General features: G+C 40.3%; 1 long non-coding RNA gene across 1 annotated transcript; it reads left to right on the top strand.

Annotated features, from left to right (window-relative positions):
* Positions 1 to 3,489: 3,489 nt before the first annotated feature.
* On the top strand, positions 3,490 to 4,152 carry LOC121650478. Its single transcript, XR_006012284.1, has 2 exons — positions 3,490 to 4,011; positions 4,085 to 4,152. It is a non-coding gene; the product is annotated as an uncharacterized LOC121650478 (long non-coding RNA).
* The last annotated feature ends 23,645 nt before the right edge of the window (positions 4,153 to 27,797 follow it).

Here is a 27,797-nt window from a genome sequence, read left to right as displayed (position 1 = left end):
CAAAAAGACAATAAAACCCTCCTGCAGCCAGGAAGGCTGTGATGTAGAGCCAAAAGAGCTGCCTCCCTGTCAGGAGAGGAGGCAGCAGCAGCGCTGGCAGAGAAAGGCTGGAAGCTGGCATGGACTGAAGGAGCTGGAGGGAGACCTCAACAACAGCACAACTCTGTGACAAGCAAATCAAAACATCACATGCTACAACAAAAGCAGCACCCCCACCAGATGTGAAACCAGGCTGCCAGGCATGCTTACTACATTTTACACCGGCTTTCATCTTTCCAGCAAAGAGTCACCAGTAAAGTCATCCCCTCCCTCGGGTGACCTGACAGTATACAGAGAGGTTGTGAGAAAACGTCTGCAAAGAGAATGAGCAGAGCTGCAGGGCTGGACCGCATGCTGATCTACAACTACTGCCTTTTAAACACATCACTGACATACAGGGTCTCCCCCCTAAAACTGATTGCCGCATGAGGATTTTAGACTTCTTCACAAACACGTCACACAGCTTTGATTGGCAGTTAAACATTCTGGTCATCATGGGTTACAAGCCACGGTGTATTCCTTCTGTGTCACATGATCATGGCAGCCTATCAGATGCCATGATGTCATGATGATGCTGTTAGTGATGATATTTGGTCTTTTAATATTTTACTGGATGTTCTTCAGCACTGTTTTTGTTCAATTTGAAAAAGTTAATTTATTTTATTTTAATTTGTATTCTGTTTCTACTATCATGTTATCTAATATACTCATTGATATATTTTATCATTAGACGAGCATTTTTTTACAGGTGTTTATGTGCATGAATTTTATAAAAGAAAATATATAGACAAGAATAGTTTTATTTTATTAAATAAATTTCATATTGCCATATCAGGATTTACCCCAGTCAGGACTTACCCCTGTGAGGGTAAACATGTGGGCGAGAAAGTCCTGCAAACAAATTTTTCTTTATATAAATTTTTATTTTATTTAGTTTTCAGCTAACTGAACATGACCTAAGTTTAACAAAATGATGTTAGTGTATAAAGTTTTTATGTATTTATTGTGAAGCTACACTACTGAACTCCGCCCTTCCTCCCTAAAAGTAGAAGTGGTTTCTGAGCCTCAGGACGCTGCAGGGCAACAACGGCTTCAGGTTTATACATCATAAATGTCACTGTGACATCAAAACGAGTCAGAAACACAGTTTTTAAGGTCAGAAAGTTACATAGCGCTACTTTAACAGTTCATTCTCTGGAAGTCATCAGTCCAACCGAAAGCAGCCCCATGTGCTCTGAGGCTGATATGGAAGACATGCAGACAGCTAACCAGCAGAGCAGCAGGTCCAAGGTTAAACCTGAACTGATGAAAGGGCAGCATTCTTCCAGCTGCAGACGCTAACAGTGCAGCTACATGATGAAACCAAACAAATAAAACCTTTACAGAAACAAGGTTTTGATGTAAATTTATAAAATAGCCTGTCGTGGAGCTGCCTAGCTTTCAGTCAAAAACACCTCATTACAGTGGTTATACTGTCTTCTGGTATGACAAGGGATAAAATAAATAGGAGCTTCCTGCTTCTTGGTAAAGCAAACTGGTGTTTGCTGTGCTGCTATGGAAATAGGAAAATGTGCCTGGAGCAGCAGATACTTTCAAGGCCAGGATGCAAAACCAAGAGAGGATCCACATGACATTACATTTCATTATATTCACAGGAGTCTGAAAAATCTTCCTTCAAGCTACTGAATTGTTTCTTTTCATTCTTTAAAGATAAAAATTCTTGAAAACAACCATTTATTTTCCTCTTCAGCTTATATATTTAAATGTCACATATAAATAGACTGTATTTGTAAAGCACTTTTCTAGTCATGTTGACCACTCAAAGCAAGAGTGTGAAACATCACATTCACGCACACACTCATACAGCACTTCTACTGTTATGTACTAAGTGCTTTTTTTCATCTTTCACAAATATTCATGCCCTGATAGACACATCGGGAGGTAACTTGGGCTTCAGTGTCTTGCCCAAGGACGCTTTGGCATGTAGTCAGAGGAAGCCTGGAATCAATTCACCGACTTTCCGGTTAATAGACGGCTGCTCTGCCTCCTGAGCTACAGCCACCCTCTCATATTTATGTCCACTTGTATGCTAATATTCCCCAGCAGAGCGTCTGGACAGCTCTTATCATTCAGTCAGGGGTGTGTGACGGCCGGTGGTTGGCGTGGTCACAGGGGAAAGACACAGTAAGTCATTTCCAGATAATGGTGGAGTTCTGTCTCCCCTCACTGCTGAAGCAGGCCCAATTCACCAACTCATCAATCCAGTTGCAGACACAGCACGCCCCCGCAGCCCTCTGCTCACTTATCACCCCGATTCTACAACGGTGCTCTCTAAATAACTGCATCCCTGCACTAATCTGTTCCAATCCCCCAGAATGCTTCTCCTCCTCTGCATCGAATCTTTTCCTATCTGTTTTCTTTCCATGTGTTTGGACTGAACCTCCCATGATAACAAGGATTGAATGTTTCTCTGTTTCATTTCATCCCTCTCCAGCAGAGCTCTTTTTCAGAACTGTAACAGACATCAGCTGATGAACTGAGAAGTTTGTAGGTGCAGGAGGGATGCAATGAAGATGGCGACAGGAGTTTGATCTCTGTGGGTGGTCTGCTCTGTTTAATCTGACCCCAAGCTTAATGAGGAAAACTAACAACCCGGTGGAATACAGGGTTGGTGGGGGAGCTAAACGGGGAATATGTAGATGCTGTTGAAGCGAGTATGATGGCTACATTAGGAGGGAATGCTACAGCGGATCTATAGTTACTGTAAGACCGAGCAGAGCTGCCACTTTGCGTTTGCAAGCGGTGCTGAGCAGACACCCAACTTTGATTAAAGGTGTTTACACTGGCAATCTGATCCGCTGTGACAATAGACCTGGGTCCGACTCTAACCTGAAGCCAAACACACTCTAATGAGGACCAGACTGGGCCAGTCTCCCTTTCCTCTTTAAATGTGACATTGTGAAACAGCCTCACAATCCTGGACAGAAATAGCCTGCGCTGTTGAGTCACTGCTTTTCTTTTCCCTCATTCTCCAAATGGTCATTATGGTGGAGGAAAACTCGATCATACTGGACCAGGTGTGTGTGGGTATGGTGTCCTGGTTGTTTGTGCTGCAAAGCTTTCGGGTGCACTGATGCAATCAGGAAGTGATGTTGAGAATTAGCAGGATCTAACATTACAGCACTGTTGATCTGGCAGATTTTGGAAATAATGGGATGGTCTGTAGTAATTTGTTATGTACTATAACATCTCAACTGAAGCTTAGGTTTGACATCTGCTTCTTGTCAGAAATATGTCTGTTATTTTCCATGGAGGAATTTGCAGCGTTCTCAGGAATGTCTCCACAAATGGGTATATTTGGGCTCAGGCCTGCGTCGCATTACAGGCACAAATCAAGAGGTAACAATAAAAAATTCACCGGTGGAGGGTTGACTTTCAGTCCTGTGTTTGTCATGCTCCGTGGTTCGGAGCCGGTTTTTCCCAGCTACCCTGAAGGCATCTTCCCCGCACGCTGGCTTGATTACTGATGCGCTCCACCTGCGCTGAGCACTTTATATACCTGCCTGTTTCATCTCTCAGTTGCCAGATCGTCTTGGTTCTACCCTGTACGCTTCCAGCCCTTATTTCTCAGCCTGTTTGCCCGTCTGTTGTTGACCCGTTTGCCTTGGATTTGGATTCTGCCTCAGCCTGCCCCTGTCTGGTACTCTGCCTGTCTCTGTTTGGATCTCCTGGCTCTGGACCTCTGGAATCGATTATTGGACTTGGATTACGGATTACGGACTACTCCCCCTAACCCCCACGAGGATTCTCGTTTCCCACTCTGTCAGCCTGGCCGGCAGTTCAACCTATCCACATACTAACCCCTCTTTTGCTCAGCAGCTTCTCCTACAGCACGCAGCAGATTTCCCCCCCGGATTCCCGTGGCTCTGAGCTTGAGGATTCCTCCCTCTCCCGCTGGATCTCACTCTGCTGGTACGTCAGCCACACCATTACGCACTGTAACCTGCCGCCCCCTGCTTACTAACATCTGTCTCCATATTCACAGAAGCCTGAACTTAGAAGACCCGGATTGCACATTCCTTACATTGTAAACAAATAAAAGTTTGTACCCATCCCTGGAATTCTGAGTCATCTTGAGTCCAAACCTATTAGCATCATGACAGTGTTGAGCTTTACATCAGATCTTTACTAGGACGATACCACAGCAGGGCCTCATGCTTTGCTGGTTTTTCTACATCACATTGAGAGATGTAAAAGTTGGAGGCAAAGAACTGATACATGGATATATTATCTCTCTTCCAGTGATGTCTAATGTCTTTTTAATAATACACCTGACTCATCAACATCTAACCTTTCAGGGCACGTCGATGCTCTAAATGGGCAAAGGAAGTGAGAAATGATATCTGGAAAAATATTTCTCAGTAAAATTAGATTAATTTCAGTGGGAAAAATGGGAAAACTTTGGGAAAAGTTAAAGTAGCTAAACGTGGTGTACAGAACAAAGCTGCTACTGTTACTTTTTTCTTTCTTCCTTTCCACATACACACATGAAGGAAGAACATCAGTGGCATAATTTTCAAAAATCTACAATGATGATGGATCCTTCCAAGACCTACCTACCAATTAATGTTAGAAGGGCAAAGAAATAAAGACAGTTATCTTAACGTCTCCTGTCTCAGGATTTAATATCTCCATGGTGAATTAGTGAAGAAACAATAAAAAGACCAAATGAATATTAGTGAGAGCTAGCAAAGACTTTATAAAGCCTCCATCAGGACCAGAACCAGGAGGAAAACCGGCATCAGAACCAGAACCAGGAAGGAAAACTTCCATCAGAACCAGAACCAGGAAGTAAAGCCTTCATCAGAACCAGAAACCAGAAAGGAAAACCTCCATCAGAACCAGAACCAGGAAGTAAAATCTTCATCAGAATCAGAACCAGGAACCTTCCACCAGAACCAGGACCAGGGAGGAAAACCTCAGTCAGAACCAGAACCAGGAACCTTCCATCAGAACCAGGACCAGGAAGGAAAACCTCAATCAGAACCAGAACCAGGAAGTAAAACCTTCATCAGAACCAGAACCAGGAACCTTCCATCAGAACCAGAACCAGGAACCTTCCATTAGAGCCCGAACCAGGAAGGAAAACCTCCATCAGAACCAGGACCAGGACCCTTCCATCAGAACCAGGACCAGTTGGGGATGTAGAAGACAGGAATGGGTGGGGGTCAACAAGCAGCAAAACTCTAAGCCAGGGATTCCTGTTCATGATGATGAAATCAACAGTACCAACTCCTAAGTCAAACAACGGTGGCCGTGTTAGGTTAGTATAAGACCCTGTAGAAATAAATGGATATTGCTGGTTCAAATCCCATCCTTCACTAGCTTTGCCTCTGGTTTGGAAAATATACCCTGACATGGATTCTGACATTTTCTACTCATTGGCTGTGGGGTGTGATGCTACCCTACACAAAATAAATTGAAGTCATTTTTCAATTTTAAAAGGCAACAATGTAAATTTACTACATGTAAAAACTTACTACATGTGTGAAGAATGTTTAAATGAGCTTTTTATGGTAAAGCGCACATTACATAAAAAAACTGATAAATTACAAAACAGAAACAGGATAAGAATATTTCTATTTCTTCTTATAAATAAAGTGAAAGTCTAAAATATGAGTGAAATCACTAAAAAGTTTGAGCTCTTGAAGGGTGAAAATGAAGACATGATGGTGTTTGGGGGCCAACCAACAGAACTGTCCCATTTACACCAGATAGTTTTACAAACTTGTGTGTTAACTTTATTATTATAAATAAGCTTATAAAAAGCTGCAAAGTGGCAAAATATTTTGTACCTGTGTTTTCATTTTTACACATAACCAGTTAAAATTAACTGGGATTTTAAATGACTGATGAATGCCCAAAGCTGTTCAGAAATGATCAAGAAAGCAACATTTTCAGTGGCTTGTGTGTACGGAGGATGACGTCTTGACTGAAGCAGAATCAGGTTTGGGTCCAGACCTGTGCAACTCAGAGAAGAAGGCCAGAGAAGTCTTTTACTGTCCAGTTCTTGTGGGCTTGTTCAGACCTCAGCCTGAGCTCTTTGTTTCTAACTGATTAGGGTGTGTTCAGCATGACTCCAGACCTGCTTGTAGGAGTCTGTTTCCAGCTGTTCTTGCCATGCACTTCACACCCGTCTGTTTGCAGTTGTGTTTGATGGTCACTTGATGTCAGCTAATGGTTCTTGAGTGATGAGTTTGCGGCCATCCCTTTCAGTTCAAAGTCACCCTCTGCCAGACTGTAGATTTGTTGTCCCCATAAAGCAGAATTAAATGTGCTTGTGTAGGCATTTAATGCTTGGTAGTAATACTCACAGATAATGGTTTAGGAATAAATAGCCATGGTCTCTAACTTTTTTTCCAGAGCTGTATATTTTTATGCATGTCCTTGATGGATTCAAACTTCATGCCACCTTTGTTTCCCCTTTGGCAAGAGAAATGTTTAAAGGCACATGACCATCTATCAGCCCATCTATGAACTGGTGCCCTATAATATACCTTTAATTATTATTATTGTTGTTGTTGTTGTTGTTGTTGTTGTTGTTTAAAATATTTACATAACATGGTTTTGATCATTTTGTTAAAGTTCCTTTTCTAAAACACATTGAGGCTGGAGTTGTCTTTTCCTGTTGTCTGTGCAGCTTAGAAGTAAATGACATAATGCACCTAGACAATGGTGAGCACTATTTAACAATAGCACATGGTGACAGTATTGAAGCATAAACACTAGTTCTAATTAGAAAATGGGTGGAAACCAACACTGAAAGAAAGAAAAAAGTAAATATCTGTAAAGACACAACACACAAGTCTAGAAGATGTTGCAGAGTCTGAAGGATGTATAAACTAAAAACAAGTTTCACCCAACATGTGCTTATCTGGATGGTTGTGTTCTTTATAGACCATCTGTCCAAGATCTTGTTGAGCCAGAAACTAGTTGGAGTGTAAATTTAACCCATGTTAAGAGATGTCACACTCAAGAGGTAACATTTAAGTATCTACATGTCAATCTGAATGTGACAGTAAAAAGGTTCTTTAAGGAATCTTTGACCTTATGGACCTTAACAACCAAATCTAAAAATAAAACACCATGCAAGTAAGTGGGTAATGAATAGGCTATGAATAGGAGCAAAATAGCCAACAAAGGCTCAGCAGAGCCAACAGGATGGAACCAAAATGCCCCCATCCCTCCACCAATTAAGATGTCAATGTGGGGTAGATGGTGGTGATGGTATAGGGGTGCTGTGCTGCCCTTGTGCCCACATCGTGTACCCTCTCACAGTCATCCATCACTGGAGGATGTCTAATTAGCTTGTTATTCTGCCATGCAAAGCATTCTGGGCTTGTGAAAAAGGCCTCCTAATGTTTTGACTGACAGGAAACGCATTGAGAGAGGGCAAATGTGAGAGGAAGAAGAAAGCCAATCACTGTGAACAGAATGGCATTTGAATAGCCTTTTCAGCAAACTGCAGCAGCAATTATATTCCCCCTCCAGACTTCCTGCCAGGATATTCTTTTATTGTTGTTTCTTCACCAAAATGGTGTCATCAATTGACAAGTAAAGCATGACAGAATAAAAACCCAAATCAAAGAGGTCAAATAAGTCATTGTGTCTCAGCTGACTGCCATCAGAGCAGAAGGACGGAACATTAAACAGTGTCAGTAACTGTCAGTGTAAACACTTGATTTTAAAAAGTGAAGCCACCTATTGACTATATGTTTAGTTTTTCAACTCTGTAGAAACAATTAATTCCTTAAGATAATGAGCTCTAAGAAAAAGAAAAACTGTCCACTTCACCGGGTCCACCGTAGCCGATTGGACACCTTTGTCCATTCAGAACTGCCATAATTCTCTCTGGCATAAATTCACCAGACTGAGATCCGGGGCCTCATCTATCAAGCTGGCGTAGGAACAAAAACCGGCGTACGCCAAAAATAGTCAACTTTTGGGATTTATGAAAACCAACCTTGACGGGAAAATGAACACAACCCTGACCACGGCATACACACATAATCTAGTAAAATGGGAAACGGCAACACCAACGGTACAGAATAAAATCAAGGAAACGAGGTGATGAATATTCATTACAGGTGTTCACCTGACCATTTATAGCCACCATATGGGCGTGGGAAGGCGTTCCCTCACGCGCGCCCGCTTTAGAGTTGATTGTGATTTATAAACAGAAACAGGTGTGGGATGTTCGCCGCATTTCCTTTTTGCACCTCAGATATTTCCACATGTAGTTTGCTTTGCTACGCACAGTTTGATAAATGAGGCCCCTGGTGACTGTGGAGTCCAAAAAACTGGAGATGATCTGAGCTTTGTCACATGGTACATTATCCCACTGGAAGTAGCCACCAGGAGATGCTACACTGTGGTCTTAAAGGGATGAACATGTTAGGCTGTGGTGGTTATTAAGTTGTTAGTTTTTATGTTCTGCTTAACCTAGCTTATATTGGTTATTTTTCTTGAATTTAAATTTATAAAAAAAAAAGAAAGAAAAAAATTACATTTTAAAAATATTTGGGTTTTCTTAGAAGTTCTTATTGAATTTGACTAGTTAGTAAAGCAAAAAAGCTTTAAAAAACATGTCTCATGCTAGCAGCTGTTTAGCTGTTGCTAACTTTTATGCTCTGGCAACATAATATTCAAAGAAAACCCTTACATTTTCAAAGCAGTTGGCTTTTTCTTAGAATTTCTTATTAAATTTGTTAACCTGATATTAATAAAACAAAAAAGCGTGAATATAATAAACATGTCTTATGCTAGCAGCTGTTTAGCAGTTGCTAATTGTTCATGTTCCAAAATCCTTTCTCTGAATTCTAAAGCATACGTTTGAAAAAAAAAAAAAAAGACTTAAGTTTACAAAAGATTTTTTTTTCCAAGTAGTGCCGTTTCATGTGAGTTAATGGATTAAGGTTGTTTGGTTATTCTGACATTACTACATAAACAAGTGTGGGAGAAAAATACATAAAACAAGCATATTTCATGCTAGCAGCTCTTTAACCAGGCCACATTGGTAATGAGGGGTCCAAAGTGGGCCAAGAAAATATCCCCCACACCATTATGGGCTCGACACACGGGAGGCAACGTCGCTCCTTCACCATTCACTTCCTATGGACCCTGCGTATTGAGGCGGAAATCGCCGTCCTCCTCCAGCCAAGCAACAGGCCGCATTCGTGCATGTGAAATGTTGAGCTCGTTAATGTAGACATGCACGCGGGGCTTGTGACGTGACACAAGAAAATAGAAAAATTCAATTCAATTTTTGTCACTGTCGCCTGGCACTGCAGCCAACCAGCAAGGGGCTTCGTGGACTGACCAATGAGAGCAAGCTAGACAGCGCAGTCTGCAAACACTTTGAACGTAGAAGAATAGATCATCTTAGCTGAATAAAAGGCAGCCGCGTGGTGCCAGAGTGAGTTAGTCCAAACGTAGGTTCTGGATTTATCTGGATCATCCTTGAGGTCCATCGAATGATGATATTCACGATGCTGTTTCCTATTTTGTAAACTCGGAGGAACCCAGGGTTTTCTGTTTTTTATACAGTAAACAGCAAGATTCCTGAATCCGTGCAAAATCTTCTGACTCTCCATCTGTCATACATACATCTGTCAAAATGTCAAAATCCCCACTAATATCATAACCAATCAAATTTGTTGGAAGCGATCTTCGAGTGCCATGCACAGCACTGCAGCCGCCGCTGCTGTTTGTCCCATCCCGTGTGTTCGGATTCACGAAGGTTGCAATGAGTTTCGCCTGTCGCTGTCGTTGGTCGCCTCCCATGTGTCGAGTCCATTACACCAGCAGCAGCCTGAAGCATCATTTAGGCAGGATGGATCCATGTTTTCATGATGTTTCCAGCAGATTCTGAGTCTAGCATCTGAAAGTGGAGCTGAAATGGAGACTCATCAGACCAGCAACGTTTCTCCATCTTCTATTGTCCAGTGTTGGTGAGTGTGTCTTTCATGTTTAGGTTTTCTTCAAGAAAATCAAGAAGAAATTAATTAGGTTTGTTCCTTGAATAAAAACTACCAATCCATCAATGAAGGTGCTGTGTCTATTCACAAGTATTAGTTAGTAGACATGTAGTTGCTTTACCAGTAATTGGCAGGTTAACTTGTGTTCCAAATCACAAGACGTCTGACTTCATCTACCTTCTGGCCTTCACAGTCCACAGAAGCAGCTGTCGGTCAGTAGAAAGGACAATCTGCCCACACCAACTGACTAATGAACCATTAAATCATAGCTTTAAAATAGTTTTTGTAAGAACAACTTTTTATATAGATCTTGTAATTTTGTCAAGTTGTTTTATAAATACATGAGTGGGATCATATTTTCTGTACATTAAAGCTGCAACCATAACACATAACTCCTCAAGTCAACTCACACATCTTACAGAAGACGTAGCTCTACAGAAACAAAACTGGACCTATCCAGGTTGGATGTCCATACAGAGGTGAGACAAGGAACATGGGAGATGCAGCATTTTAACTGTAGCCTTGTTTTGATTTGCATTGTCTGTAACTCACTTTTCAATCAATCTCAGTTTTAAGTTTCTCAGCAGTCTTGTACTCGCAAAGGCAGAATAACTTTAGCATTCATTTGCTCCCAGGATGAAGGCAATTCCTGCTGAAGGTGTCATCCTTGTCCAATGGTTATCCTGAAGAAAAAGAAGAAAAAAAAGTTCTAAAACAACTTAATTTAAAATAATTTTACTAAGTGGACAGCACCCGAACACCATCAATAAAAGTATCTAAGACATTAAAAGTAGTGGTTTAGAATAAAGTAAAGATTCCTACAAAAATGATCCAAAGTATAAAATAATTCATGTTATAGTCAACAAAGAGTGCAGGGTTATTTTCAGTTTTACTGCAGAAGTGTTATGTAAATGGAAAAATCTACACAACTATTACAGATGACATATGTATAGCATGACTGATGACTCTTTTTCAGACATTTTCAGGGTGCTTTAAAATACCAATTTTTGCAGGTGATCCTGCAAGAAAATCTTTAAAATTACCTCTGCTGCAACCAGTAGAAGAGAACAAGGTAAGAAAACTACAATAAACCACAAGAAAAACAGTGGTGAAGGCCTGATTACCACGCTGTAAAGAGAGACAGTCTGGTGAAGATTGGCGCTCCTGCAGATCCTTAGATAGCAGAGTAAATGAGCTGCAGGTGAGTGTAATCATCACTTCAGTCTCCGCCCTCAGCTTCCTGCTCAGCCCCACCTGGAATCTCAGGAGAACACACCAAAACACACAGCAGAGCAAACCATGACAGCATTAGCCCCAGCGAACTGGTGGGAGTACTGCTGGGACTGGATCCAGAGCTGGGATTAATCATGATTAATCACCATGACTATGCCTGAAATATGCCCGTTTTGACTGTATTGTATCAACAGAAAGAGCAAGGCAATACTCACTTGGGTATACTTCACATTTCAGTTCAATATTACATAAAATCAAGACCCTATAAAATATATCTCCTTTGTGCCAACCTTTTACCTGTCAGTGCCCCTGTCTGCACCCCACATCAAATATTTCCTAGACCCGCCCCTGCATAGCTGAAGTATTCTTTCTACCACCTGTCAGCTACTTAGTAAACAGTTCTGCTCTGATTTGCATCCCAGAACCTGTTCATAGTGTCTCTCGCCACATTCATGGCCACTAAATGATCAGACTTTTAGGTGGACAATAAACAAATGCAACAAGAGAGACGGTACTAGCAACAGAAAAGCCGATCAGCTGATCACCTTAAGCCTTCATGATTCACAACAGGAGACGGAGGGCAAGAGGGAGGAGGCTGCTGTGATGCTCTGTACAGCTACAAAGATGACCAGAACAGTAACGCTTGTGCAAACTACATTAAAAGATTTATTTATTTATTTATTTTTTAATGCAGGAAAAGTGCAGATGTTGAACCCTCTTACCAGGAAGAGTGTGGGTGTTGAAACATTCTCTTCCCCCACTATTTTTAGCATGTCGCTGGACGGACGGACGGACGGACGGACGGACGGACAGATAGATAGATAGATAGATAGATAGATAGATAGATAGATAGATAGATAGATAGATAGATAGATAGATAGATAGATAGATAGATAGATAGATAGAATGAATGCTGGCCACGTGAAGAATATTCCCGTAGAGACATTTAAAGAGAACTGATGTTGTACATGCTTTAATCAATGGAACATGACGTCCTCTCATGCAGAAGGACTGAATAAATCAATGTATCTGCTGAAAGTAAGAGAGTGAAATGAAGCGCTCTACATTTTGGTGTGTGCATCAATGCACTTGATGATGATGTGTGTGTGTGTGTGTGTGTGCAGCATGTTTGTGTATTCCTGCCATGTAGGAGGCTTCAGTTCATAGACTGGAGTTGGTTTCTGCTGGTTTGAGTTAAATATATGTTAATAAAATGATTTCTTGTCTTGTTTTCATTAAAAGCAAAGGCCTAGCTGCTTGCAGAGGAATTAATTGGATATAATGCAGCACCACTAACCATCCATGCAGGAAAGCATGGATTCAAATTAGTGTCCGAGCTGTAAAAGGACGTATTTAATTTTGACTCTGAGCTTTTTGCTATCATTTTATTCCAACAAGACAAACCTCCAGATGAGACGCAGAAAGGCTCAAAGCACATATCTCATTACAGGCTTTTGTTTATGGCTTTGACTCTGTGTGATGGAAATTTTCCCTTTGTGCATTGTAGCTGATTCATCTCTTTTGTGCTTTACAAATTTTATGAATTATTTGCATTTCATGGGAGTTATTTAAATAGATTCTTTAATGGAAAATCTGAATCCATGGAACCGCGGTCCACCTGAGGTGACAGCACAGAACTTCTGCAAGCCTTTTCCTAACATAAGCTTTACTTTCATTCATACTTCATGATCTATTTTGGGAAAAAAAAGGTTTTACTGAGACTTAAAATGAGGCCGTTTTGCATTAAAGCAAACAGAACATTAAAGTGGGTTTTTAGAATATGTCAGATTGATCTCTACATTCTCAGCAAACTGAATAATTGTTGTTTTTCATGTGCTGAAAACTCGCTGTGCAGATTATAGAACAACCATTTTCTTCCCAATGAAAGTAGTGATTTGTTTTATTTTTAATCACTTAAATTTCTTTTGGATTCTCAATCATTTGTATTATTCATGTTTATTCTGTTAAAAAATTAACAGATTTTTTTTTTTTTTTTTTGGTGTGGGAGCAGGGAGGGAAACTACAGGTTAGATAGAAAACAAAACTGACTCCAAATGCATTGTGAGTTATGAACCCACATTTCAGCCTTAAATACTGAATAATAGATTAATGGAAGTCAAGTTTGCCACCTTTTATTTTTCTTTTCATTGACAGTACTGGACATGACCAGATGAGACAACGTGTGTTTTCCAGTTAATGGAGCACTGGTCATGCCCGTGTTTGTGCTTATTAATCCTGGGATTTGTTTTCCAGAATCTCGACATGCCGACCCGCCTTTGTTTAAACAAATCCATCTTATCGCGTAGCCTCGGATGGGCGCCATGTTTTCTCAGTCTGATTGTTTTTCACTCGGCTTTACTTTGTTCTATATTTTTGTCTTCTTTCTCCCTTTCTCTTTTTTTATGTAAAAATGTTCTTCAGATAAAAAGTAGAAGTTTTGAGTTACTTTTACGACATCAGTTACAGTAAATAAACCAACCCTTTCATGCAAAGCGTCCACCACAGTGCACTCCTTTATAATAGCTGTTTTCTTGTATATTCATGAGTAAGGAGGGTATCTTTGCAGATTAGCCACATCAGTAGACATCAGTGAGTCACCCAATACACTAATAGTCACTAAAAACTAAATACATATTATAAGAGTCTGTGTTTGTTCATCCGTGTAGGACGGGCTCAGCCTAGCTTCACATAAAAATGAAAGTTGGTTTCTTGTGATTTGAATCCATTTTTTTTTTTCTGTTTACAGACATCACATTTTAATAAATTATTTGATTTAAATAAACTGACTTTAGAAATAAATGTCAATCAATTAACCAATCAATCAATTAACCAGTCAGTGTCACAGTTATGGTTTTTATGTTCATGTTTTTGGGTTTCTGGTTATGTTTAGTTTTTCCGTGTGTGTGTGCTGTGGTTTTCTGTTCCTGCCTCGCTAGTTCACCTGGTCTGATTAGTCATCCACTTCACCTGTGTCTTGTTATTCCCTCTGTGTATAAGTACTCCTGGTTTTCTGTTTTTCCCTGTCAGATCCTTACATGTGGTGCATTCCCCTGTCGTGTGTGGTTCCCTGTCTTGTGTTTCAAGAATAAAACCTTGTCACCAGCACAGTTCTGCCTCCTGCCTTGTCTGCCTGCATTTGGGTCCTCACCTCTGCCCTCTGCTCGTGACAGTCAGTCAGTTTGCTGCGTCTTCTTTGGACGGCAGATCACGTTGGAACTGCTGCTCCTCATCAGTCTACCTGGAACCTTTTACTGAAGATTTCTGTGGCTGGAAACGACGAACGTTGTTAAAATAATCCATGAAACGCAAACAGATCCGTGAAGCTGAACTTTTAATATTCCACTGTTTGATCCTTAGAAATCAGTGTAGCTTTGATCATGTCACAGAAGCGCATGAATAAACACATCCACATGTTCCCGTTAACTCTGCTGTGTTCACATGTTCAGTGTCCTCATCCCAACACAGAGCTGTCTGTTTGGAGGACAAAGATATCGATGGAGTTAATCATTAAGAACATGTGCACAGCTCTGAACTCGTCTCAGAGCAATAATGTAAACTTAATGCAGAGAGAAAGCATCGCTGGACTGTGAGTGGGACGTTATGAAGCAGGTGAATGAAGATGGGAACGATCACACTGACTTTTCTTTGATGGTTTGTTCAGTGTTCCACATCTCCCGACCTGACTGCAAGTCATGGCTGCCACAGAAGCCCTGATTTTCTTTAGGAATAAAGACGGGCCCAGTCAAAATGAAAGCAAACATCACATGATTTTTTTCTTTTTTTTACTCCATATTATAACAGACATGTGGTTCTCATTAAAAGTGTTGAGCTTTCTACCTCAGAGCGTGAATGGATTGTTATGGCGGCAGAGGAGCTCAGAAAATAAAACAAATGTGCCAATAAAAAGGGCTTTAATGATATTCTCCAAGTTTGCTTATTTAGCCTATTTTCCAGGTTGTGTTGACAACAAAAAGGTAATCACCCCCTTTCCTCCTGAGACACCCGTGTACTAACAGGTATGAATATGAATGGGGATGAAAATAAAACACACGACAGCCCTCACACACCCTATCTGAGCTCGCTGCTCACATCACAGTCGCAGCGGAACATGCCTGCCGGGAGGCTTGACATAATTGTATTAATTGTTAACATAATGATGCATTTATGTTTAATGCCTACCTTCTGGTAATTACTGAGGAGGTACCTTCAGGCCTGGAACGTGGGCCTCCTTTTCTCCCATCCCTCCACTCTTTTATGAATATTATTCCCTCGACTTTGTTATTACTGCAGCTGCTGCTGCAGCTTCAAAGACATCATTTTGTCTCTGGTAACTCCTTCCTCTGCTGTGTCCCTCTTAGGTGCACCACAGAAACGTACCATGAAGCCATCATAATTTGTCTGGTCTTGCTCCATGACTCCCTGTGAAGTTCCTCTGACGTGGAATATAAAATGGGCTCCTTTCATTAGACATAGAGAAAGGAGGAGAAATATTCCTTAAAGCTTATATTTGCTTTGAGTTGGATCCTGCAGTTTTTAATAAAAGCTCATTAAAGAAACATGTTGGCGCTTATAAGGAATGAAAGCAAGTAAAATCTCAGAGAGCATCTCAGTCCTGTCTTTGCCTGCTTCAGAAGCTCCTTTGATACGTGCCCTGCGTTCCATTAGTCTGGTATCAGCCGAACACGCCACCACCCTCTGCTGCTTCCCCAGTCAAACCTGCTAGCTTAAACACTGTTAACGAACACATGCATACAGCAGTGGGTTCATATGATCCAAGAAATGTCAGATTATTAAAAAATGAAATACCAGCCCTGTATAAGCTTTCTTCCTTTTTTAGTCATTTTTTTCTGATTTTTGCTGCTACCTTCTTCTACTACTTCTCCCTGAAGTCTTACCAAACGCGGCAACATTACTGCACACAACTAGTTTTGTCCCAGGAAGTACACGAAACTTCCACTAAGACCAGCACATAGTATTATTCTTTACGTCTTCCTGAACGTGATATGACTGACTTTGCTGTGTGCTTGGTGTAGTTTATTGTTTTCCTAAGGACAGAAGTTGTTTCTACCTTCTTCCAGATGTTAAGCTTTTCCCCAACTTGAAAGTTAGTTTTACTTTGTCAGTTTAAACCGTTGGTCTTTTATCACTAAGCAGGAACTACCCATTTTCTAAACCCCCTTAATCCAGTTAAGACATATTTATGACTGGAGTCTATCCCAGTCTATCCAGGCACACCTGGAGAGGTCACCAACACAGAGACAGACAAGCACTGACTCCTCGGTTAAGCCCAGAACCACCAGCTAAGTGGTGAAAATGTGGTGCTAAGAACCATACCACTGTGCAGCCCTAACCATAAACCAAAGTTATATGATTTTATTAGAAGATATTTGGGACAGAACATGGAGATTAGCTGGACAGTTGAAAGGTTTGTTTGGACCTGGTGCTGCAGTGTTTGTTATAGTAGCTGAAAGGTGATCTAGCTGGATCATTCGATTTGATTATTTTTAATCAACTATTTGTATTGCCACGTGCTTTAACAGTTATGTAAGACATACTGTCTTCATTTTTGTGGAACTGTATAATATTCTGAATATTGCCAAAGAAATCAGCATAACTCTGCTTAATTAAGCTCTTTTCATCATCAAAGCATTCCGATACTGAGTTATGACTGAATTCTTTTAATATATTCCATAGCTTGCCCCATCTTTCCTCAGTTCTCCTTTTGCCTGGGAGCTGTCATACAGGCAAGAGAGAGGCTAGCCACAGCATGTTAGGCATTATTACTGTTATTGATGATTCATTGATCCAGCAGGCAGGCCACGGTAATCAAGCACAATGTCTCCAGGGCCCCAAGGATCAAGGCCTAAATCATGAGTCCCCTGGCAGGAAGGCTGCTGCAGGAGATAAGGGAGGAATGTGTGTTTGTGTGTAGTCAGACTCTGTTTGCAGTGGGATTGTTTTTGTAATTAGATTAGCGCATTTGCAGCTCTTTGTTTGTGTGAGGATGATGTGTCTGTGCTGGTGTGTGCAGCTCTGAAAGTATGAAGATGTTATAAAATCCATCACAGGCCTGAGTTTGTAATGTGCTGCATGTTTCAGCTGTTCATATCCTTGCTGCTTAACTGTGGAGAATCAATTCTTTCAAGGGCAGAAACATTCATGTCAGCATTGTGGCGCTGCAGATGACGCGTGTTTGAACACCTGCATATTGCATATGATAGGTCTGCAAACAGCATTGATTAGTGATGAAAACTCAGATGGATGAATGTATTATTGATGCACAGCTGCGTCCTACTGTGGAACAAAGCTTAAAAGATCAAAAAGGGTCAAGTTCAGGATCTGCCTTGTGTTAAAAACAGTGTGTGTGTGTGTGTGTGTGTGTGTCCGTTTGTGTGCTATTTTGTGGTTTCAAAGAGGCAGAGGTTATTTTTCTAATACAAGGACAGGTTATTCATACTTCTGTCTGTGATCTCAAAACTCTCTCCCTCCCTCTCCCTAACCCCCAGTTTCCACCGGGTGCATGTGCGTTGCGTTCTGGCTGTGCAGCAGTTTTGTGACGGGCGACGAGGTGCTTCTGGGACGCTTCTGACACGAGCTGCGGCGACCCGTCGGGAACGGCCTTGAATAGCTGTGGAGGCCGCAGTGCAGCTCACAAGCACCCGGTGAAAATTGGGGGTAACACACATATAGAGACAATCACAATAATGGGGAGAACATGCAAATAGAAAAATTATTTAATGAAATAACAGTTCAGTAGCTTGAGATACACAGTCATGTGATTACCAGAAGAAATTAGTTTAACAATCAGGAAAAGTCAGACCGAAAATTTTGTTGTTACTTGGGGGCAATTAAAGGTTAACAGCAGCACAAGATGATCCCACAAGTGATCAGTGGGATTGAGGTCAGGACTGCAGACAGGTCCTCCATCTTCTGGAGGTGGTCTCTGCTAAACCTGCTATGTGGGGGTCGGTGTTATCATCTTCGAGGATAGGGTTCAGTCTTGTTGATGCTGTATATGGATCTTCCACATGCTGCTCAGGCCTCTGTTTGTTAAGGAACGAAATTATATCTAATTTTTTGGAAAAACTGTCCAGTCAGATGTGTTGCAGCAGGGAGACATCTAAGACCTGCAGGATAGTGGGCCTTGAGGACCAGGGTTGGAGACCTCTGAGATAAAGCATTACCAAAGAACTAATAGATTAACTAATAAAGTTTATGAAACTCAGCCCAATAAGAGAGGACTGTTACTTGATTACAGAATATTTCTACTACTTGTACACAACAGTTTCCTAACTCATTTTCCTAACAAGTAATTGTAATTCCCATCTTTTTCAGCATTTCGGTTCCACTTCCACTGAATCATCTAAACTTATTCAGCAGCTAAATATTAAAAGACTAAAAATGAAAGAAACCCAGATGCTCATTCAGTGAAATTTGATGACAGACATTCTTATCTTTTAACTGTACACCTCAATCAGAAGCGGAGGTCTTTAACATCCTTTCTGTATCCCGCAGGCACATCCTCCAGCACGCCCACTACATTAACCTTCCCGTCAGCCAGTCAATACCATGTCACTGTTGATCTTCGTTGCACATACGTGACCTTTTACAAACTTCACTGCCCTTGGTCCCAGATGATTAATACCAGTCCAGGTAATTGGATGTTAATTGGAGAGACTATTGACAAAAAACCTTAGAAAATAGTCTGCGTGTGATTTGATGATCCTTCATATATTGATAAGAGAACATTTGATTGTATCCATTCATCTTCTTTATGATTGGTTGTTTGGGAAAGCAGAAGGCCCTGACCTCTCCAACAGCTAATAACATCACTTTGTTTTCTTCAGACCACCTTTTCTAGATTTACTTATGTAAAAAGGACTGAATGACATCCAAGCAAAGACATTTTTTTCCTTTTTTTCTTATCTGAGCAGCAGTACTGAAAACCTTTTAATAGAGGCCATGATTTTCCCAGAAACTAGAAAAAAGAATCTTGTCATTTCTGGTTAGATTATAACATAACAGTGGTGCTTTCTGGCAAAGTCATCCAAGTTCATGCCAGTCAACCCAGTCATGTACAATAAATATCATCCAGCACTGTTCCCCAACCTGGGGTCCCTGACCCCCCCAAAGGAGTCCTTAAAGATCACAGGGGATCCATGCAGTATGTAACTTTCTGACCTAATAAATCTGTGTTTGTGACTCACTTTGATGGCATACTGACATTCATTATGTACAGTCCTGGAGACATTGTTGTCCTGGAGTGTCCCGAGGCTAAGAAACCACATGTTAATACACAGGATGCTGCATCACTTTACAGCTGGTGTGTCTTCAAAATTAAGGCCAGGACCACACAGAGACGAGCTGAGGTCAATCCGCTTCAGTTTTTCAATCATTTGGACATTTTGATCGCAGGACACAAATAAATGTGGGTCATCAAAATCTCCAATGAAACAATATTTTAAAACATACAGTATATCTTTGGTCAAACATAAAAAGCTATATAGTAGGCCACACTGTGTCCATCCAGTCAGTTTCTGTCCATGCACTGTGTAGTCAAGTGAAGTCTAGTGGAGTCACGGAAGTGGAGTAGTTCATGTCTATCCTGCTAACCTGGAATTCTGTATCATTCCATGATTAATTAATAAAACATCATTAATGAAACAACACTGACTCTGAGAAAACCACACAGTGAGGATAGGAGGGAGATTTGTCCCTATTAGGAAAAGGACAGTTACCAAAAAATTGGTTTTACTTTGACAGGACTGAGCCTGAATGCATCTTTGCTTTGAGAAGCAACTAAAACCAGCATAAAGCCAAGTATGACTTCAGCACAGGGGGTGTATGTGTGGTGAGCGCTGCATGAATATGTTACAGTTGCTTAATGGGGTTCCTCAAAGAAAATTGGTTGTAAGCCAATATATATATATATATATATATATATATACAATTATTATATGGCCACAACTACACCAACATTATTTTGTCAACTGGAACTGCTTCCACATTTCAGGAGATTATTTAAAATTCTATAAATACTTATTTTTCAACTTTCTGAGTCGCTATTAAAGTGCCGATATAAGATGAAGCTATAATGAGATGCTCACTGATGCATTAATTGATAAGCAGAATAACAATGAGGTGGCGACAGTCGTTTTTAATTAATCTTCTTTAATCCCTTATGTACACAGTAAATCATGCATTTCCCAAATGCAGAGTTATGTTGAAAAGGAGATTTACTTTGGATATGAAATTCTATTAGTCACCAAAGACCTTGTAATTTCCAGTCTTCAGCCCTGAGCTGAAGTGTTTTTACAAATAGTTTATATTGAAGAAATAATAATAATGATGATAATAATCAAGACCAACAGAGCGCTTCTCAACTGTCTGTACAATAAACAGTCAGTGAATTCTCACGGAGCAAGTTCATGGCAGGAGTAAGCTTACAACGCCAAAACCACGAGCTCGCTGCTCACCTGTCCCACAAATCTTTCTTTGTGTCCCTGTGACTTTTTTTTTTTGATGAGGTAACATAATAGCTATAGAGGGAATGAAAATAAAGTCTCACTGGTATTTTTGGAGAGTGGCCACCTCATGATAGGGGAGGCAGGAAATTCTAGGTGACATGGCTCAAGAAGCACACCTGTGATGCACCACCTGCTTCACCACTTCAGGGGAAATGTGTCCCAGATTACTGTACTGTACAATCCACACATGCACACACTCAGGAGCCATGTGATCTCCTGCAGAGTCAAGTTTCAAATGTCACCTCAGTCCTTGTGCGTAAGTGTGATCCACTGGCAGAAATGCAATGTCATAAATGTTATCACCATATATTTGTTAATCTAGAAACATTTAACTGAAAGAATCTTTTTGCTTTCATAACTGTGGACTGAGTCCTTGATACTGAAAGCTGCTGTCGGTCTTCCTCTTTATCCCTCTGCCATGTTATGCCACCATGTCACAACAGCAAAGCAGAGGGGACAAAGCAAACGCAGGCTCTACATTTGCATTTTCTAAAGCTGGGTCAGGGTGCAGTTTAAGGTTCTTTTGGTCAGTAGTGGTAAGCACCTGCTGACCACTGGTCCACAAGGTGGAGAAAACATGAACAAGTGTTAGAATGTATGGGGGTGTCTGCTGCAACTACTGGTTGATTACACTTCTCAATCATTCTAGAAAAGTTTACTTCAGGTTGAGTTCAGGGGAGTATGCAATGCCGGATTTCCCATTGCAGGCTATCCCTGTAATCCTCAAAGCATGAACTTTGTCCACATTTGACTGTGAACAAAGTCACAGTGAACAGTGCATGTTGAGCTGCCCCTCGCCACCAATCTTATGGTGTTCATGGACAGGACCACAAGGTGCAGTCAGAGATCTGGTTCTGGAATCTCAGGTTGCATCTCTACATTTGCTTCTGTTGATTCCTCAGCCCAAGATCTCCAGCACACTGAAGTAGTTTCAGCTGACTGTAAAGTGCTCAGGATAAAAGCCAGTCCCTCTAAGTCTGAGGTCATGAGTCTCAACTAAGAGCTGTGCTCCTTCAAGGTTGGCAATGAGTCAGAAGTAAAAGTATCCCAGGATTTTGTCCATGAGAGATAGTAGTATGAAAAGAAAGATGGTCATGGATTTAGGACTTATTGGTCTGCCATGGTTAAGAGAGAGCTGAGACAACAGGCAAACCTCTCAGTTTACTGGAATCTACATTCCAACACTCACCTAAGGTCGCTAGAATTGAGTAGTGACTAAAAGGAGAGGACTGCTGGCACAAGCAGCGGAAACCTTCTGAAGGTTGCTGGACTTCCTATAGGATCCCCCTGGAGGAGCTGGAGAGTATCACTCCCCCTACTGTGCCTGCTGCATCCCTGACTTCAACTGGGATACATGCAAGAAGATGGATGGTGGATGAATGTATGGATGGATGGATGGATGATAGATGGATGGATGGATGGAAGGATGGTGGATGGATGATAGATGGATGGATGGATGGATGGATGGATGGATGGATGGATGGATGGATGGAAGGATGATGGATGATGGATGGATGGATGGATGGATGGATGGATTGATGGAGGATGGATGGATGGATGGATGGATGGATTGATGGAGGATGGATGGATGGATGGATGGATGGATGGATGGGTGGATGGATGGATGGATGGATGGATGGATGGAAGGATTGATGGAGGATGGATGGATGGATGGATGGATGGATGGATGGAAGGATTGATGGAGGATGGATGGATGGATGGATGGATGGATGGATGGATGGATGGATGGAAGGATTGATGGAGGATGGATGGATGGATGGATGGATGGATGGATGGATGGGTGGATGGATGGATGGATGGATGGATGGATGGATGGATGGATGGATGGAAGGATTGATGGAGGATGGATGGATGGATGGATGGATGGATGGATGGATGGATGGAAGGATTGATGGAGGATGGATGGATGGATGGATGGATGGATGGATGGATGGGTGGATGTGTTGAGCTTCCATCTGTTTTAGTTACAAGTAAATGAGCAGCAGTGAAAAAGGCAGATGGTCATAAAATGTTGATTATCTCTGTATAAAATGTCATGTTGGCGAGTCTGACCTGGACTTAAACATTTTCTGTATTATATATAGTGTCTTAAGTCAAGTGCTTTTAAGTGTAGCTATTTTAAATTGATTGTTTTTTAAAATCATTGTTTTTATTTGTTTTTAAAAATTAATCATGCGGTTACATCAACAGGTAAGGTATGTTCATTCTGGAAACGATGAGTTTGATAAAGGTATGCAACGCTATGACTGTAACTTGCTCAAATCTACTGTCTCTAATTACATGGAAGTGCACGCTTGCACATTATGAACACATATTACCAACTCACTGAATGAAGATAAATCTCCCTTAAGTAAAAAAATCACAATCACATCTCTTTATTTTCAACACAATTATAAACACAACAGGAGGAAAGAATGAACGCACATTAGATAAATAATCCTCATTCTTAATTTCCAAATGAGCTCTGTGGTTGTTGTGGAAGATTATGTGTGAGCCCCTGTTGGCCCTGACTTACATGAATGCTACATCAGTATGGAGCTCCATTATGAGGCATCTGCACAGTAATCCCAACCACCTTCACGTGATAAAGATGAGCCATGTAACAGCACATCATGCCAAATGAGGCTTTCTGTCACACCTCAGCACAGAGAAGCAATTCAGATGCTATTGTGTGTGAAATGAGAGACATGGTGGAGCAAGCAGAGAGGAGTAAATACTCATATATTTTCTTTGAAAAGATAAAAATCTGTTTACAGTATATAAATAATTTATTTGAAATACAAGCCCTATCCTCGGGAAGTCTCTTTTTGCTGCATTTAACCTGAGAAATTAAACATTAAATGTGATGCACTGATTTCAGTTTTTCATGTTGGAATGTTGTTCACATTGAAAATGTCCCTGAGACTTTTGTTCTTTGATGAAATTGATTATGTTTTTTATCTGAACTTAATTGTGGATTTTCTGGATGTTTCAGCAATATTTTAAATTCATTGCATCTGTTGCTGATTTGGTGGGTTTGCTGATTTATCTTTATTAGCGTGTTTCCTCTTCTTGTCACAGAGCAACACGCTGTAATTAGCTCTCATGCCAACTGAACCTATCAGAGTAATAACATACTGTCATCTTCAGGTGAGTGAAGTCATGTTCAAGGTGTATTGTCTCATCATTACCAAACATTAATGTAATTACCTGAACTACTTTACTTGTCCATCTCACCGCTCTTTCTAATGCATGAGTTATTAAATATGACTGTGATGGACTCCTTCTCAGGTTCTCTTGTTTTAAATCTCTTACCAGCAGGTATTTGGAATACTTTACCTCTACATGTCTGCACCTTTCAGACCATACAAGCTATTAAATGTCTGTTAAAAACGCATCGTTTCCTTCTGGCCTGCACTGACCAAATGCGAGATGTTAATTTTTTTTTTTTGGTAATGTTAACTCTTCTGTGTTTTTTATATTTATTGTTTAATTCTTTTTGGTATTTTAGGACTGCTGATGCTTCTGTGAAGCACTTTGGTAACTGGTGTTTTTCTTTAAATGTGCAATATTAATACAGCTGACATTGACATTGTTTCATGAATTTCTGTTGTGTTTTTGACAGTAAAGTTATTAAGAAAAACATTTGGTTGTCCTGTTTCATTTGTTGGCATGAAGTAACAATAATCCTTTAATTGCTGCTCTATTCTCATAATCACTGCCCTCTCTGCTCTGTCAGGTTGCTTAACCACCACAACTCTGCGTCTCTAAGCTGAAGGGAAGGTACTAAAAGAAAAAGAATAGTAAATTTTAATATGAGTTTACTTGGACAGAATGATGAGAATAAGACCAGCAATGTTTAGCACTTGAAACCCGATCGAGATGGTTGTCGGCTTTAGTCTGAGCAGCACAATGACATCAAAGCAAAAAGTAAAAACATACAGTAAGCCTTTGTTTATGGTAAATAATGAACATATTCTAGGAAAGAAAAGACGTTATTTTCAGGAAACAGCCGTTGGGTGACATGATGAGACTCCTCTCTGAAGCACCTTCGGGTGAAGTCTGTAGGACTTCAGCTGCTGGGAACGTATTTCTGCTGTCTCTGACCGAACACACCACAACTTTCCTTTAATGAGAAGAAAAAAAGATGCTGGAGAAAAAGAGACAAAATCAAGACTAATGGGAAGCCAGCAGAGTTTATATCATTAGCAAACCAGCTACAAGCCAATGATAAGCTGGTGGTGGTAACTGATGCAAAGGCAACCATTTATTTAACACATAAAACTCGTGTCTGTGACCCCACCCAGCAACAGTTATGTAATACATAAAATGAGCAATTTTAATGATATTTTAACCATCATACCTATATTTGTGAAATGGAAAACATGACGGTGAGGCCACTTGGTAGGGCACTAAAAATACAATGAAGTTCATTTAGATTTAGTTATTTGCTGCAAGACGGATAGTTTATATTCCAAAACCATGTCTCTTTTTTTAAATACTTAAACAATTAATTATCTCAAGATCAATTACTTAAAACACAAAACTTAAATACAAAATAACCTCTTCCATGAAAATGAAATGCATTTAAAATCTGTGGAGAAACAAATCAAATCTCAGTTAAAACACCATCAAAAACAAAATGGCCGCTGGTTGTTAATGATTTATTTTATTGTGTTATCATTGAACATTATCACTGAACAAGAGGCAACAAAAAAATTGATAAGAAAAATAAATAAATAAATAAAATCAGAAGCAAATGGTAAAATAAATTAGCTAGGCTCAGAAACAAAAAATACCAGGACCTCACATGGTTTATTGTTTTATATGAACTGAATGTTTTTTTTTTTTTTTTATTTAACCTTTTTTTAACCAGGTAAAAAAATGTTTGAGAACCAGTTCTCATTTACAAACATGACCTGGCCAATGTAAAACGGTCACAAGTAAACCACTGTGGAGATTTACAGCCAAACAACAGCTGGGAACTGTTTTTAAAGTTAAATAATCACATTTTAAAAGGTAGAACTTTGTGTAATAAGATATCAAGGCTGAGTCATGCTCTTGTAGTTTCATTCACAATCTCTGTCCTTGCTCAGCCTTTTTTACCAAGAGCCCAACGTGGAACTTTTTCCCTGGAAAATCACTTATCAAGTCCTGAAGTCCAGCTTTCTATTCTATCCAGCTGTTCAATAGTATCAGTTAGAATCTTTGAATCTTTTGGAAATTCGACGATTGATCTGACTAAACATTAGCATCTACGATGCAGATGTGAAGGCAAACCGAGAGATTTTAAAAGACCTCATTAATGCAGCCTGCTTCCTAGCCAAACTGGAGCTAGCATTTCATGGTAACGAATAAAATGTGTGCTGCACACATCTCTATACTGTAATTTGTTTAAAGTAAATATAAATTGCTTAGACACGAGAAGAGTGCTCTATCCATCGCTGTAAAAGAAACGTTCTTTGTAAGACAAATATGTTCCTGTGTTTATGTGTGTGAGGAAGGCTGATGGGATGTGAAGCATTACCAGTAGTTGCTTGCTTTTGGATGAAGAGTGAAATAAGATGCTCACCAGCCATGAACCTCACCGTATGTCACTGGCTGAAACGGTGTAAAACGGTTTTTCCTTCAGTCTTCCTTCCATTTTATTGTGATTTTACTTCAGTGAAAACTGCAAATGTTTCAGTAAATAAATAAAACAGAGGGTGTCCCAACTGCCTCAAGAGAAAGAAAGAAAGAAAGAAAGAAAGAAAGAAAGAAAGAAAGAAAGAAAGAAAGAACCTGTTTTAGATTGATCAAAATTAGTCTGTGCGATGAAAACATTTCAAACTGTGGGAAACGCAGTCACATGCATGTTGGGACTGTTATGCTAACAGGTCAAATGATACACACTTTGTTGTCACAGCTGGTAATAATAAACAGTTTTTCTTCTTCAGTGGAAAATCGAAGTAAAGCTGCATCTTTATCTTGGGAGGTACTTGGCCTGAAATCTGCAGGGATGGAAGACTTTTAACCTCCAGTGTAAAAATCTCTATAAATTTCTTTCTAAACAAAGCAAGACATAATTCCTCCCATTACAACCTCATTTCTGCTAATAAGGGCTGAGGAAACTGAGCCAAGTCCATGTTGATTATGAGCAAGATTAAAAAGTTGGGCCTTGACAGATACCCTGACCTCATCCTCGGAGGACAGGAAATAATTGGTTTTTGCAGATTTTGGATTTTGCCTTTGCTAAAATTTGACACAGCAGATAATGACATTTGCTCAAAGTCATACACATAAACAAGTCTGATAAACAAACAGATGCAATTATGATTATTGTTCCTCTGACTCTGAATTAATAACCACTTGAGTGGAGCCTGGGGAATTATGGAAGGCATCTTCCACGTGAATATTAATGACTCGTTTTATCAACGCTGGCAAGAAACAGTGTTCCACTTTGAATCTGGTTAAACAAAAATCATTTTACATTATAAAAGGAAATTGAAGGACTGCATTGATTACAATGAAAACAAAGTGCTTCTGTATGACTAAATTACACAATCGTTTTTGAGGATAACATAACTGGAAAACACTTGCTGAAACACGTGTCTTCCAGTATTTAGCACCACACACACACACACACACACACACACATTCATATACATATATATATAAAAATGGAAAGTGAAGGCAACAGTGGTGCCCGTGGTCATCGGAGCACTCGGGGCAGAAACCCGAACTGGAAGAGTGGCTACAGCAGATCCCAGGACAAACCTCAGACATCTCAGTCCAGAAGAGGGCAGTCCTAGGAACAGCCAAGATACTGCACAGAACCCTCAAGCTCCGAGGCCTCTGGTAGAGGACCCAAGCTGGGATGGATGAGACGGCCCACGGAGGGCAAGGGGACTATATACATATGTATATATATATATATATATATATATATATATATATTCTTTTTTTCTATATGTATATAATC

This window comes from Melanotaenia boesemani, chromosome 12, assembly GCF_017639745.1.
Source record: "Melanotaenia boesemani isolate fMelBoe1 chromosome 12, fMelBoe1.pri, whole genome shotgun sequence".
NCBI classification, from domain to species: Eukaryota; Metazoa; Chordata; class Actinopteri; order Atheriniformes; family Melanotaeniidae; genus Melanotaenia; species Melanotaenia boesemani.
Note: the sequence above shows the minus strand (reverse complement) of the source record. Positions and strands in the feature narration are given on the sequence as shown.